We start from the raw sequence: 13,582 nt of genomic DNA on the forward strand, positions 1-13,582 counted from the left end.
CAAGTCAATATGGAGGAGAATTCTTAAACTTAAAGATATTTTAAATGTTTCAAAGATATAGATGGTCAAAAAATATTTTTAGGGGCTGGCCCAGTGGCATGGTGGTTAAGTTCGTGTGCTCCACTTTGGCGGCTTGGGGTTTGTGGGTTTGAATACCAGGCACAGACCTACACACTGCTTATCAAACCATGCTGTGGCAGGCATCTCACATATAAAGTGGAGGAAGATGGGCACGGATGTTAGCCCAGGGCCAATCTTCCTCAGCAAAAAGAGGAGGATTGGCAACAGATGTTAGCTCAGGGCTAATCTTCCTGACCAAAAAAAGAAAAAAAAATTTGTTTTAATTCTTTCAACTTAAGAGAAAGTGTATTTTTTTGTGTGTGTGTGAGGAAGATCGGCCCTGAGCTAACATCTGCCAACCCTCCTCTTTTTGCTGAAGAAGACTGGCCCTGAGCTAACATCTGTGCCCATCTTCCTCCACTTTATATGGGACGCCGCCACAGCAGGGCTTGACAGGCGGTGCGTCGGTGCGTGCCCAGGATCCGAACCGGCAAACCTGGGGCCACCGCAGCAGAGCCCGCGCACTTAACCGCTTGTGCCACCAGGCCGGCCCCAAGTATATTTTTTAAAAAGGTAGTCACCTTAGAATTAAATCTTGTTCCAAACTGAAGAGTTGGCAGATGTGCAGGAAATTAAAATATCTGGTATGTTCATTAATATGAAGATTGGACAATTGTGTCTTGAAAAATCTTGAAATTTAAAGGTCATTTAAAGTACAGCTTTAAAAAAAATTAACAAAAGCAAATTTGTTTCTTAAAGAGGTATCTAATTAAAGTTTCCTGAGTCTCACAGGAGTAAATTATTTTATACCCTCTGCTTTAATTTTTTTCTTAATTTAAGGGGTATTGGACAAAACAACATATTCAATATGTCATATTTTAGCAAATGTCAGCCAGAACTGGCTTGTTAAATATGGGTTATCTTCAGTTTGTGCCAATTAATTAATTGAAAAAAATTTTTAATGCTAAATTCAAATAAGTTCTTGGTTTTGATACAACTTCTAATTTTCTTCTGTTGCTCAGGTGATTTGAAATTATAATTGAGAATAAATTTTGCAAAATTAACACATAAAAGAGCATCACTGGAAACGTTTTCCATTGCATAATTCCAAATGCCATGGAAGAGGCTGGCGTATTTGGATAGTTATGGAACTTAATTCCATACCTACATATTTCAAAATTACCCATCTGCTTACCACCAGGATGGGTTTCAATGGTAAGATCTTGGTGTGCCTGATGGTGGAGAACTTGTGATAAAATTTGAAAAATCAAAATCGTGTTACTTCTTTAAAAACAATTAATGGGATTAGAAAGTTATTCCAAGCCTGCAATATGGTATTATCAGAACAAGAAAACAAGACAATTTATTCATAGCTCATAAGTGACCACCAGGGAGAAGACACACACAGAGTGATGAACCTTGGTAATGAACTAAAGGTAAACCCCCAGATCCTAGGGACTAGGTGAATTTAGCTTAAGCTCTAATGTTAATCAAGCGAGATTACACCTTCTCACTTGAAATTCTAAGTGCTGAAAAATAACAGTGACCTTCAAACACTGCCCTAAATATATGTATGTTGGGAAAATACTTTGGCATCTTTAGTCCAAGTACTATAAACTATCCTAATACTAGTGTTAAACTACAGTAATAAACTTCCCCTTTGGTTTGTAGCAACTTTATAAACAGAAGGGGTCCTATTTATTTATTTGGGTAAACTGACTGTGGTAGATTGTCTGCAAAGACAGCCAACAACAATTACTCCCATCCCTGTGGGCGCACACAACTCCTCCCCTCAAGAGGTGAAGTCTATTTCCTCACTCCTTGAAGCCTTTTGACTTCCTTTGACCAATAGAATGTGGTGGAAATGCTATTCTGGGACTTCCAAGCCAAGGTCTGGAAGTTTCCACACTAACTAGAGGGGATACCATCTGCCACGTCAAGAAGTCCAGGCTGTCCTTCTGGAGAAAGAGGCCAAGGGAGGGGACTCCAGGAACTCAGCTGATGGCCAGAAGGCCCCAGACATGAGGGAGTCCAGCCAACACCACGAGAAGAGAGGCCCAGCTGTCCTATGCAGTCCTCAGTCGTTCAAGCAGTCCAGCTGAAGTGCCAGCACCGTGAGCGAGGTCATCTTGGGTCCTCCGGCCCCACATGAAGCCACCCCAGCTGACACCACGTGGAACACAGATGAACTGCCCCTGTGAGCCCTGCTGGAGTTCCTGACCCCACATTCACGAGCAAATAAAACAATTGCTATTTCAAGCCACTACATTTAGGTGTGGTCTGCTTTGCTGCAATAAGTAACTGAAACCGTGACAATTTTCTCAATCCTTAAAATTGGGATTGACCAACTCTTAAAACTTTTTGGAGGTTGCGAGGAAAAGCCAGGTAGAATATTCATTAACCAAAGCTGACATAACTAGGGGAATTTTTAAAAAGTCCTCTTGAAAAAGCTTTGTGGCTGTGCTTCTAAACTATTTCAGTTGCTGATGTTTCTGTCACAGAGAGTGATTTATTTATAAGTTAGTTAATGTGTAACCTTGCCTATAGCAATGACAAAAGTAGTTACTTCAATACTTGTCTAATTTTCACTTGGTATTATGTAAATGAGAAATTCCAAGAAAGTTGTAAGGATGAACAGGATTACACGCTGGACCCTCTGCTATAACATTCCTAGGCTGCAAATATTCTCTGTATAAAGTACACTTGATGCACTTGTATATCAATAGAAATATTTACACAAACATATTCCTAGATCTAAGACCTAAAGAATTTTATCTACATCTAGAAAAACTTTTAAGCAAGTCAGAATTTTCATTCAAATTGTAAATATGACTTGCATTAATAGGACTGAAATTTTAAAACTTAGCTGCCTAATGTTACCAAGTTTGACAGCCTTTTGACAGTGGTATGTATGGAAACATTGCTTGCAGTTTTGTCGACCTCAAGACTTTTTTTATTTGCCAGATTGAGAGAGATTTTTTTTAAAGAGAAGAGCATTTAAATTAGCAGGTGACATATAAATCAAATACTAGCTAAATTTGGTGCCTGTTCATGAGAAAATTACATAAAAGGATAGTTAGGAAAGGAGAGAAAAAGAACCAGTAATAAGAGCCAAATACTAAGGGAAGAAAAGGATGGTTTATACATGAGAAATTATGAGCATAAGGCATTTTGTTCTATAATATAACTGTTGTAAGATAAGAGAATAGGAGAAAAGTGGTACATATACAGAAAATAAGAGGAGAATAAAGTGAGTTTCTTAAAAAACAGACTCGTGCACACAGAATGAGGGAAAGATTTAAAAATTAGTCTCCTGGGTTTCCATTTTTGGCAATATTTTGGACTAGATAATCTAAAAACTTTCCCACATTTAATAGCCATCTGTATAATGCTGGATAAAATATAACGATGCAGGAAAATAGGGATGACCCTCAGGAGTCAGAGAAAGAGGGTGTGAAAACCAGAGGGGTAAGGATGGTCTGCAGGGGCAGGGGAGGGGCTTGAGTTGTCAATGTTCCCAGGGACAGGGGACAAAGCTTTGGGGGGAGTGGAACTTCGGCCTCCACATGAACAAGGATCCTTAAAGATCTCCACCCTTAAGGAAAGGGGTGGAGGGACTAGAAATATCCATCCAGCAGCAAAGGGAGATAACAAGATAGCTTATCTGTCTTACTCTGAGCCCTGGGTAGGAAAGAAATGCCCTCTGAATTTGTCACAATAAGGCCATACTCATAGGTTTGGGGTTCAAGTTTACACCATGGGGAAACTCCAAGCCAAGAAATGAGCTCAACACAGCCTCTGAAAGGACAAACCTTCAGCCTAGACATACCGGATCCCCACAAATCAAGATCAACTCGCTCAAAATCACAAAACACACAAGGAACAATCCACCATGAGCAAAAGACAACAGAAACAAGAAGCAACAACCTCAAATCCCGAATGCTTTCGATAATTAGATTATTAAAGACTCGTTTAAAATAAATTGGTTTTACAATGATTAAAGTCATAAATAAATCAATAAACACGAGAAAAGTACGACTCTTAAAATAGATAAAGTACTTTTGAAAAAGAAACTAGGACACCTTTATTTTGGTAAGCGATTTTTCTCTTTCGTATCATTGTCAGTGGAACCAAACATTCAACACGAGACTGCACCTACACATTTGTGTACTAACTAGAAGCAGTAAAATTTCCCATGACTCATTCATTATCACTCATTCAGCAAACACTTATTAACTCCTGCAATGTGCCACCAATTGTGCTGTGCCCTGTGGGTAGAGTGGGTAAAAGAGACAGACCCTCCAGGCGGGCAGAGAAAATTGCAGACAAACAGACATTAAGTTAATCACTAGCGTGAGGTATGTACCCAGGCTGAAGGAAAGTAAAGGAAGACCCAGGCTTGGGGGCGCCGAGGAGAACCCTAAGGAAGTGATGTTTCAGTGAGACTCGAAGATGAGTAGAATTTACCCTGGTGATGAGGGTGTAGAGAAAGCTGTCCAGGCAGAGAAGAGAGCATACTGCAAGGCCTGGATTCCAGATAGACTGGTGCATTTAAGAGTCTGCAAGGAGACCACTAAGACAGAATGAAGAATGCCAGGGCATGCGGTGTGTGTAGACAGCCCCCAGGCAAGGCTGACTAGCTCTAGGGGCCAGATTCTGAAATGCCCCCTATGCCAGGCCAACAGGTTCGGATATGAACTTATCCCGCAGGCATTGGGGAAATTCGGGAGAGGAGAGCGCGTCAAACTTACACTTTGGGAAGATCATTCTGAGGACGAGGTGCCAGATGGTTTAGTAAAAGGTAGACCTGTCACTCCTCAAGGTTGTTGTAACCAGGACTTGGGCTGCAAAAAGAAGCTCCGATCCTGCAAGTTTGGGGGGAAAACCCTTCAAACACTTTTGGCGAGGATCAATAGGGGAATGAAACAGTTAAGAGGAAGTAAGCTTGGCAATAAATGCATTGTGCATTCCTAAACGGAAAACCAAGCATAAGAATAATATGTAGAACATGCTCCTATTTTTAAAAAATAGAAACAAAACCTAAAATTGCCCCTGTTTGTGTGTGTGTGCATAGCAAAAATACTTATTAATGTAAAAAAAATCTGAAAGAACTTCCAGCCTCTTCTTGTTCTTCAGGCTCCTATTGTGGATAGTTGGGGAAAATAATAACAGTGATACTTCTTGTTTTCAAATTCTTGCTGATTGTCTAAAGGGATGAAAAAGGAGAAAAATTTAAAATCGCTCCAAGGTCATAGTCATGACCCCCTCAGTGGAAATTGAGCTCCTGGAAGTAAACCACATGTTTTATTCATCTTTGAATTTCTCTAGTGTCAGGCACATAAATGCCCAATAAAAGTCTATTAGATTTGAGAACGAGAATATGGGAATTTGGGGATGCCCTAAGGGTTGTGGGGAAACTGGCAGGAGATTACTTTTTTGGGAGTTAAATTCAACACATATTTATTGAGCCTCTGTTGTGTGCCACCCTGAGCTGGCACATCAGGTGAGGGGAGGTGGTTGTGTTTAGCAACCTAAAGACCTAACCTTAGCCACAAGCAGAGGAGGGTGAGAGAGACAAGGCCAAGGGCACCAGCTTGGAGCCAGGCAGACCAGAGTTTGAATTAAGACTCTTCCACTCACCAGCTGTTTGGCCAAAGGCAAATCACTTAATCTCTTTGGGCCTCAAGTTCCTCACCTGCAAAATATTGATTATAATAATAGCTACCTCAGAGAACTGTTGAGAGAAATAAGCGAGATATTCATATCGAGCACTTAGCACAGCGCTTGGGACAGAGTAAGTCTCAATACACATGAGATATTTTTGAGGACAAATGTAGCGGTCAAATTCAGTGTATCTGGTTGGTGCTATTCTTACCAGCCACTCTAGAATATCTCTTTGGTAACTTTGGTAGGTGGAATAATGGCCTCCCAAAGATGTCCACATCCTAATCCCTGGAACCTATGAATGTGTGACCTTATATGGCACAAGGGACTTTGCAGATATGATTAAATTAAGGATCTTGAGATGAGGAGATTATCCAGTGGGCTAAGTATAATCACAAGAGTCCTTATAAGTGAAAGAGGGAGCCAGAAGGGTCAGAGGAAGATGTGACAATGGAAGCAGAGGTCAGAATGATGTGATTATTGGCTGGGGACCATCAGCCAAGAATTGTGGGCAGCCTGTAGAAGGTGGAAAAGGCAAAGAAATGGATTCTCCTCTAGAGCCAACACCTTGACTTCAGCCCAGCGGATGATTTTGAACTTTCAAGCTCCAGAATTGTAAGATAATAAATTGTGTTGTTTTAAGCCACTGTGTTTGTGCCGATTTGTTACAGCAGCCATAGGAGACTCCTCCAGTGATGATGGACAGGAGTTGGGCTGCCCAGACCTAGTCAAGGAAGGACTTGCCATCCAGCTGCTGGGAGCATGATCAGGAGACAGACTGCTGTCAGCTCCTGGATGGTCGGCCTCAGCTGTAGGGAGCTTGCTCACCCAAGGTCATGTCCTTCCTGGGGCAGCTCACACCTAGTGACTGAGGAAGGCAGGGGTGGGGGATGGGCTGGGCTGGGATGGGGCTACAGAGCCTGCTACTTTGGCCTGACTTAGACACCTCTGGCAGGGGGGCATTGGTGCAGAGATTCCTATCAGGTTGGCGGAGGCTTTGCTGGGCTTGCGTCATAGTTGGACTTTTCCCTCTGCCCAATTCTACTTTGTTTAGGCAAAACCCAGTTTTCCCTCCATGTTTCTCCTTTACTCTCACATGACAAGCACACTCATAACACTTCTGACACCAGATGTGTGGCCATTTTTCCCCACACCAAGTAATTCTGCTGGACAACAGCTGAGTGTCCTACAATTTAACTCAATTCTGACACTATCTCTCTGGTAGATAGATCCTGCATCAGATCCCACAGGTTAAGGGCTCAGTCCCACACTGAGGGACTCCCACAGGTTAAGGGCTCAACCCCCACCTCAGATACCTATCACAAGCCCAGGTTGTCACCTGGACTTCTGCCTGATTGGCTCTACATCAGAGGTTCCCAAGACCCTCCCTTCGGGTTCAATTAATTTGCTGGAGTGACTCACAGAACTCAGGGAAATACTTACTTACATTTACCAGTTTATTGAAGGATATGCTTAAGGACACAGATGAACAGCCAGATGAAGAGATGCATAGGGCAAGGTCTGGGGGGATCCTGAGTGCAGGAGCTTCTGTCCCCGTGGAGTTGGGGTGCGTCACCCTCCCAGCACATGGATATGTTCAGCCACGTGGCAGCTCTCTGAACCCCCTACTATTGGGATTTTTATGTCAGCTTTCTCATGTAGGCGTGATCAATCATTACCTCCATTTCCAGCCCCTCTCCCCTCTCTAGAGAATGGGGGAGTGGGACTGAAAATTCCAAGCTTCTAATCATGGCTTGGTCTTTCTGGTGACCGGCCCCCATTCTGGAGGCATCCAGGAGCCAACCTAGAGCTACCTCATTAGAACAAAAGATGCGTGGGCTGACCCGGTGGTATAGCAGTTAAGTTTGTGTGTTCTGCTTCGGGGGCCCGGGGTTTGCTGGTTTGGATCCTGGGGGCAGACCTACTCACTGCTTATCTAAGGCATCCTGAGGCGGCATCCCATATAGAAGAGCTACAACTCTACAATTATGATACACAACTACGTACTGGGGCTTTGGGGAGAAAAAAGAAAAAGAAAAAAAAGAGGAAGATTAGCAACAGATGTTACCGCAGGGCCACTCTTCAAAAAAAGAAAAAGAAAAAAAGATCAAAAGACGCTCCCAGTGCTCTTATCACTTAGGAATTTACAAGAGTTTCAGGAGCCCTGTGTCAGAAGCTGGGGGCAGAGACCAATATAGATATATATTTTCTGTTTCTCACATGCTTCCTCCCTCTTCCTTTCTCAGGTGTTGATTCCTAACTCTTGTGCCTCAAATTCTGTCTCAGCATTCCACCACTGGAAAAACCAACCTGCAGCAGAAATCCATCTGAGAGGGAAGGACAGTGCCTTTGGGATTATAGACAGCTATTTAAGTGTCCAGGCTTTTAAAAACTTTTAAATTTCTTTAAAAATAGAGACTACTAGTATTTTATCCCTAATCCTTTCACCAATACATTTCACCAGTCTTCTATCCCTTTCTTTAAAATAAAATAAAATAGAAATTAAAGCAAGAAACTGATTTACATTTGGAGATCACATATACTGCTCATTTTTTTTAAGAATAGTTTTATTTATTTATTTATTTATTATTTTTTTGCAGGGAAAGTTTCACCCTGAGCTAACATCTGTTACCAATCTTCCTCTTTTTTTTTTTTTCATCCCTGAAGTCCCAGTGTATGGTTGTATATCTAGTTGTAAGTCCTTCCAGTTCTATATTAGCCGCCACCACAGCATGGCAACTGACAGATGGGTGGTGTGGTTCTGTGACTGGGAACTGAACCTGGGCCACCAAAGCAGTGAGAGCTCTACACTTGAACCACTAGGCCATCAGGGCTGGCTCTCCTGCCCATTTTTTAAAGCTTTGCCTGCAAATAGGAAAGCCAAGTCTAACTGCATTGGTAGTTTTATGCATGCAGGAAGCAACTCACCTTGTTTAGGTATCAGGCCAAGCTGAACTGAGGAATAGAATCCTCATAGGAGAGTATAAAGGTGGTCTTCTCAGACAAAGAGAAAAGAGGGCACAAAAATGCATCCCTTGGAGGGCTCACTATCTATTTATATGCATGGATATTTTATTACATGATTCAAGACATTTGAGTTTTGTTTAATAAACCATTGGGGAATCTCCAATTAAAAACAGCACATTGTGGGCTGGCCCAGTGGCATAGAGGTTAAGTTTGCATGTTCCACTTCAGCGGCCCGGGTTTGCTGGTTCGGATCCTGGGTGTGGACCTACTCACTGCTCATCAAGCCATGCTGAGGTGGTATCCCATATAGAAGAGCTACAACTCTACAACTATGATAAACAACTATGTACTGGGCTTTGGGGAGAAAAAAGAAAAAAAGAGGAAGATTGGCAACAGATGTTAGCACAGGGCCAATCTTCCTCCAAAAAAAAAAAAATAGCACATTGGGAGGCACATTTATGTCCTCTTCCTCCCAAAATCTGGCTAAAAGACAATAAAGAGATGAAAAATGTTAACTCAGAATGACAAAGAGAATGGGAGGAGAGACAATAGTGGATGAGAGATTTCAACAAATATTGAGAGATGAAAGTTTGTTGGAGGGATTTTCAGTTAAACATGGCATACCCTACATTTGTCTTTGCTTCTTCCAGAAACCCTACTAAAACAATATTAAGCAGTAAAAAGGTATGTGTTAGACACAGATGTGCCACACCTGGGGGGAGAGCAGTCACCAGCTTTCCAACCTAGAAATCTATACCCAGCTAAACTATCACTGAAGAGTAAGGTTAGAACAAAGATATTTTTAGGCATGCAGAGACTTTAAGAAAATTACCTCTCATTTATCTTCTTTTAGTAAGCTTTTGGAAATGTCCTCCAATGAAATGAAAGAGTAAAGTAAGAAAGAGAAAGATAAGACTCTAGCGAAAAAGAAATTCAAAATGGGCGTGAGGCAAAAGGAATTTTGAGAACAATTGCAGAGATGATTCAAAATGGCAGCTGTGCAGCAGCCGTGCAGACAACTTGTCCAGACTGGAGCAAGAAAGCAGAGACTCGGGGAGGAAGTCTCCAGGAAAAACATGAAACTGATTCTTTGATTCTAGAGAAAATATTGATAGGCCCATGGCAGGGATGTTGGAGCACTTGGAAAATTACTTAGAAACAATACTTAGAAAATCAGAGAAATAAAAAACCAAGTCAATTATTAACTCTAGGAAAAGCAAAGAGTTGCACAAGAAAGGAGGCATAGTCATAGCACATCTACTTGGTTTGGTAGTAAACAATATTTATAAGGTCATAATACAAATATAACATTACCCACTCTCAAATTGTTGCGTAATGATGTTGAAGAGGTAGGAGGAGGGTAAGTAAGGAGTTGCATTAGTGTGGGAGAAATGAGCCAGTAGACATTCTAAAATTGGTACATCAAGAAATTGCAGTATAAGTTTCTTACTTAGAACGATGGCGATAAGTACCAAGGAAAAAGGTATAAGGCTTGAGGGTGGTTGCTTGGGGAATAGGACATGAAAGGTAAGATGGGGAAGGGTAGGATACAGGAGTCTTTTAGATTATCTGCTTTTTAGCTATATTATTTTGAATAAATCATTTAATACCTTGAAGATAGTAATATACGCTATAATATATTTGACTATAGTAATAAGTAAGTAAATGATATTTTGAAATTTAAAAAATTAATTAAAACTTGCTTTAGTGCACTTTTAGCAACCATTAGAATCTTCTCATGAAATCGAAGATTTGACAAAGTATTCTCAGCCTAGCAGTCAAGCACATAGACTTTGTTGTACTCTGATAGTCTGCTTTTTAGCCTCAACTCTGCCATGTGCTGTGTGACCATGGACAAATCACTTAACTTCTCTGATCCTTGGTTTTTCTTGCCTGTAGAATGGGGCTATCAATATAACACCTGTGTCATAGAATGATTTGAGAATTGAATGAGATAAAAATAACAATAACAACAACTAAGGAACTGTATTATTTTATTGAATTTTCATAATCTGTAAATTTTGTGAAGAGCATGCTTATCACAATGTCTAATTGTTTAGTTATCAATTGTTTAATAAATGTTAGCAGTTTTCTGTTAGTATTTTTATGGGAATGAAGATAAATAGGAGAAACAGAATGAAAAAAAGACAAACTTAGTAACATTCTGTCCTCCTACTACACATAGTCTTGAACACGAAAGAAGAAGAAGGTCCCCAGGGCATCAAAGTTCTGTTCAAAAGTGAAACATTTTGGCTTACCGCTGCGTTCTTTTTTTTTTTGGTGAAGAAGATTGTCCCCGAGCTAACATCTGTTGCCAATCTTCCTCTATTTTGTATGTGAGACACCACCACAGCATGGCTTGATGCCCGGTGCATAGGTCTGTGCCTGGGATCCGAACCTGCAAACCCCAGGCCACTCGAGCGGAGTGCACAAACTTAAGCACTACGCCACCAGGCCAGCCCCACATTCTTTTTGTTAAATTGTGGTAAAATATACTTAACATAAAGTTTATCATTTTAACCATTTATAAGTGTACAGTTAGGGCATTAAGTACATTCACATTGTTGTACAACCATCACCACCACCCACCTCCAGAACTTTTCATCTTCCCAAACTGAAACTCTGTATCCATTAAACAATAACTCCCCATTGCCCCCTGCCCTAGACACTGGCAACTGCAATTCTACTTTCTGCCTCTATGAATCTGACCATGCCAGTTATCTCACATAAGTGGTATTTGTCCTTTTATGTCTAAGGTAAATAAACTTAGCACAATGTTTTCAAGGGTCGCCCGTGTTATAGCACATATCAGTACTTCATTCATTTTTATGGCTGAATAATATTCCATTGTATGTATATGCTACATTCTGTTTATCTATTCAAATAAGCAAAGTGATAGACACTTGGGTTGTTTCCACCTCTTGGCTATTATGAATAATGCTGCTATGAACATCCGTGTACAGATACTTGTTCCAGTCCTTGCTTTCAGTTCTTTTGTGTATATACCCCAAAGTAGAATTGCTGGATCATATGGTAATTCTATGTTTAATTTTTTGAGGAACCGCCATACTGTTTTTCACAGCAGCTGTACCATTTTACATTCCCACTAGCAATACACAAGTGTTCCAACTTCTCCACATCCTCGGCAACACTTGTGGTTTTGCACATGCAATCTTGAACCTTTGTGGAGAAGATTCTGTTACATAGATTTTTTGAAATGGAAAGGGTATATGCCCTCCAGGAGGGCTGTACCAATGTACAGTCTCACTATTAGTGTACGAAAGTGCTTATTTGACATATATAGATGGCATATATAATATTGATATTATATTGAGCTTTTTAATATTTGCTATGCAGATGGACAAAAAATATCTCATTGTGTAAATGTGTATTTTTTAATTATTATTGGAATATCTTTTTGCATTTTTATTGGCTATCCAAGTAAACTTGTTATGGTGTAATCAGTTCTCTATTGGTGGACATTTAGCTTGGTTATCAGCCCACTGTGTATGTGAAATGGCCAAACAGGAGGGTGAACATGGGAAGCTGTTAGAAATGTATCCAATGACAACAAAATGACTGCAGAGACATTCAAAATGCTAACCCTGAGTCATCAAGTAGTTACACTGGATTTAGGAAGTACCATAGTGTTTTACAAAGAGTTCTATCAAAAATGGTGAAAAATATGAAGTCTTAGTAATTTTTAAAAGCTACCATTTATTGAACATCAACCATGTGTCACCCTCTGTGTTAGGGGTTTTCATACATCATTTTATTTCATCTTGGCTTGAACAAGCATCATCTCATTTTACGTTGTAGAAACAAAGGATTCTGGAGACTTGTGGGGGTCATGAAGCATAGCAAGTGAGTGGGTAGCTGGATTCTAATCCAGATCTGTCTGACACCATCACCCCTTAAGAGCGGCATGTGAAGGAGGTCCTGGAGACTCATGGAGATAGAAGGATGGACTACATGAACCAGCCGGACCAGTGTCTTGAATATCCTGGGGCTTTTTTTGATTTTTGTTTTGTTCTTATTTTTTGCAAATCCAGAGTCAGTAAACTTTCAGATGAAGACTTTACTGCTGTTTTGCACGAGGTGTGCACCGTGACTCACTAGGAAATGACTTGAGGTTGTACTTAGACCCAACATTAAATAGTACCGAATCACCCAGTGAGGAAGTGAGTCCCCTTTCAATCATTTCATCAAGGGGAAAGTCTCCATGTGTAACACCTCTCTAACACTTGCTGATTCTTTTTTTTTTTTTAACAAAGATGTTGCTGCAGATTCAGGGCCTCAGCAGGTAATAGTGTCTAGGTAGAATTTAATAACATTATTTTTTAAATTATATTTACTTTTACAGTTATCATCTAATTATGGCCAGATATCTATTTTCATTTGCACTAATGAAATAAACTTCCCTTTTAAAATAAATTTACTTTTGTAAAAATAGTAAGTCACTTTACAGAAAATGATAAGGATACGCTGTTACAGATTATAAAATAATTGGACAAAATTGTGAATAAAGGTAATACTTGAATGAAGTTTTGGGGACACTACTGGATTCATAAGAGCAGTCTCTGAGCGCCACAGATAATGCTATTTAACTCCATTCATATCTTTCTAACTTTACGGTAAATCACAATCGCATGGGTGCTTGTTAAAAATGCAGATTCCCAGGACTTTAACCCCAGAAAGCCTCAGTAGGTCTGAGGCTTTTGCAATTTTGATAACCAACCCAGGTGCATCTGATGCAACTGGTCAGCATATGGCACTTGCCGAAATTCTGAACTGGATCTTCCCATTTTAACGCAACATAGATTTTTTTTAATAGATTAGTAAGAACGCTACATGTATGTAAATCTGTCACGCCCCAGAAGTCTTTTTGCCT

Source organism: Ceratotherium simum, chromosome 35 (assembly GCF_057802395.1).
Source record: "Ceratotherium simum simum isolate JZ-2026a chromosome 35, ASM5780239v1, whole genome shotgun sequence".
In the NCBI taxonomy this organism is placed as follows: Eukaryota; Metazoa; Chordata; class Mammalia; order Perissodactyla; family Rhinocerotidae; genus Ceratotherium; species Ceratotherium simum.